The sequence below is a fragment of the Triticum urartu genome, chromosome 7, assembly GCF_003073215.2.
Source record: "Triticum urartu cultivar G1812 chromosome 7, Tu2.1, whole genome shotgun sequence".
In the NCBI taxonomy this organism is placed as follows: Eukaryota; Viridiplantae; Streptophyta; class Magnoliopsida; order Poales; family Poaceae; genus Triticum; species Triticum urartu.
Genome location: NC_053028.1, coordinates 59,740,458 through 59,743,701, shown reverse-complemented (window position 1 = coordinate 59,743,701; position 3,244 = coordinate 59,740,458).

The window sequence follows — 3,244 nt, the reverse complement described above, 5'->3', positions numbered from 1 at the left end:
TTGATAGGGATACTATAACCTAGGTCCCTAAACTTGGAATGGATGGCGGAGCGTAGGTGGCAGGCAGTTATATGGATACGGTGCTTTACCCGTAGACGCTTCTCCAGCTCTCGCAAGAATTGTATGGGAGTCGTCCTCGGGGGGACTTCCCGAATGACCGTACCGGGGAATTCTACCGTACTCCGTGCAGCTATGGTTGTTGATCCTGCGGAGCCTACCCAAAGGTTCAGACCGGATTGTAGGAAGTGGGTGATACGTTTTTGTATTTCTATGAGAAGAAATACGGCACCCACGATTCCCAGTAGTAAGTCGTCGGCATACGCGTAACAACTCTAGCGCTAATATAAAACTCACTGAATTAATAAGGGGACAGAGTAAGGAGATTTTAAGGGGGCGAGCTTCCGGACGAAGGCGTCTCCTCACGTGGACTGAAAATAGTATAACAGCAGTCAGGCTCCCGCCCAAGCTCTATCAGCAGGCCATCTCGTTTGTCAATACTTAAGAAGGCTCGGGGCACCAAAGGATCTTATGAGAGATGGCAGTCTGATAGCGAGCGAGATATTTCGGTCCCACCTAGTGGTGCAGCCAGGCGGCTTCTATGAGAGAAGGCGGGCAAAGGAGGCTCGAGGGCTTGTTAAGGGAAGGCGGCTAGGGCCGCTGAAGGGGGGAAAACGAAAGGCGTTTTCTGGTCTCCCCTTCGCCTGGGGGTGCTTGTGGGGGGGGTGTGCCACGACGAAACAAGGGAATGAAAGGTCGCTTTGCGTTGGATGCTCTTTACCCTCCCCACTATGAGGGCTCTGTTGTCTTGGGGAGCGTTGAAGCTTGCTTCTTTTCCATACTTTTCTTGGTCATCAATACGACGACCTATTCTTAATAGAACCGATCTTATTTTCACTACAAGAGGAATTTCGTGCTTCTGCCGGATCCTTCCCACTATCTCGATCGAGCTTGTGTAGGTAGATATTGCCTGGTAGGGCCGATAGTAGTACACTGTTTGGGATGGAGTCAGGGCCCTTCTCACCCCCTACGAGTCGTCCGGCGGAAAACTTTTTCTGAGTGGGGTAAAAGAACTTGGAATCGTCGATCTCTTCCTTCAAGATTGAGATGAATCGATGTCGGTCGATGGTGTGAAAACACTTCCTGATGTCGAATTCCAAAAACCAGCGAGAGGTTCCCCACTCTTCTTTGATCCGTCTGAGGGCCGAGTGGCAGCCTCGACCCGAGCGGAAGTGCGATGTGTCTGGAAACTCGGGATCGTAAATGGATTCGGGTACCATTCTGATCGCCTCTTTCATGATCTTTTCTATGGGTAGAACTACTGTGAGCGGTCTAAACTTCGACCCTTCTTTCTTTCTTCATTTAAAAAAGGGGGAGCAAAGCCTGTTTTTTGCTCCCTCAATTGATAGATCAGGGCCCCTCCTGCCGGCCCGAACGAAAGGCTCTTTAAGGAAGTAGTCCCATCACTCTCGGGCCCGGCACCAACCAAGAGGAGGCGGGGCTCTCTCCAATCATTCCGAAGAGCCGAGATCTCGTAAAGGAAAAATTAGCTAGCTCAGCAGGTTTGGACCCGGGTGAATCAGTTCAGTGAAGGAAGGGAGCCTAAACTTAAGGCTTTTCCAAGCCTTGCCGATAGGCGCCTCATGGCTCGCTCAGTTCGCTCGCGGAGTTCTTAGATCAGTAGATCTGGATAGAGTCTCGCTCATAAAGGAAGAGTAGCGCGCTAGCGCGGCTCGCTTCGCTTTTCGACGCGGAGCTCGCTGCTGTCTTTTTAGCTTCAAAACTACAGGGCGTGCGTTAGCACTACGGCTTTTCAGCCTCCCTTTGCTGGTTCCGAACTATCACTGATCCCAGAGATCAACCTTCAAACCTTTTTCTTTGAATCTCAGGAAGGCTTTCTCGGGGAGAAAGCTGGTTGGGGAACTGCTAAACGACCTAAAAGAAAAAGAGGAGACTGACTCTGACCTTTCAAAGCCCTATCTCATCTGGTTGATAGTAGAAGGTACGTACGATGATACCATGGACATAAACGAGGTCGAGCATATCTTTAATGATTTCAAACTAAAGCGTACCTAAAGCCTGCCCTGGATATGAAAAAGGGATTTGAGCCAGAAGAAGATGAGGATCTATCACCAGATGAGGAAATGGAAACAACTAAGTATTAGTTAGGTTTAGGTTCAGGAAATGGAAATGGTAACAGCGGCCCAAAAATGGTAAGGTTTTCTTTTCAAAGAAAAAGGAACGCAAAAGTTTTGCGAAATCCTTATCTTTCGGCTTTTTAAAGAAGATAGGCCATTACAAAAACAAGGTATAACAGTCGACTTTCCTATCAGGATTTTACAACCTGAATACCAAGGGACCACTATTAGAAGAGAGCATAATAAGTAAATGCCGACGCCATCTTTGACTTTTTGGATGGTCGGCGGCGCCATAAACTCGATAACCAGCACCGCGGAGTCAAGAAATTCAACTAAATAGAATCCTAAAACAATCTTATTCGAGCACACACGGGACCCACAGCAATGAAATTCACACAAGCGGCAATCATCCGAGCAGAGAATGGAGAAGGGAAATATACTTGAAATTGTTTTTTTCCGAATGAGAAAGCCTTTGGCAAACTCCTTGCAAATCTGTTTTTGCCGGGCACAATAGACATATCTGCTCAGTCACAACATAAGGAACCCCCAATGTTCCTCAAAGCCTACCCGGCCTGACAGCTTTAGTTGAATGATCTGATCCCGAAGCAAGCTTTCTACTTAAATTGCTATGACTGGCCAACTAATGATAGGACTACCTATCTTGATGCTTTGAATCTGTATTCAGAGCTTTTTTCCAACTACCGGGACTACTAATTTCAAGTACAAAGCTCTCCTATGAATATGCTACTGCTCTTACTTTCTACCTGAATCCGAGCATTGAAGCAAGCTCTTTATCGCGCCATAACCGAGTCTCTCCTTGCAGCTCTGACCAATCCACCCGTCATTGCAAATAACTGCTCCTTACTCTTTGATTGTATGTCCATTTTTGCTTGATGTCTGGCTCACCGGATCTGGTACATGAAAAAGCCATTCCTTTTCGCTTTCCTTCAACCACTCAGTATACTTTTTTACTGGAAGAGTCAAGCGAAAGCAATTAGTTTAGAAGGAAGAGGAAGACCTAGGGGGCTTACGTCCTCATTTCACTCTTTTTGCTCCTGCGAGACACGACTCAACTACTTTTTACAATTGACAGGGTAGCCCGGAGGTCA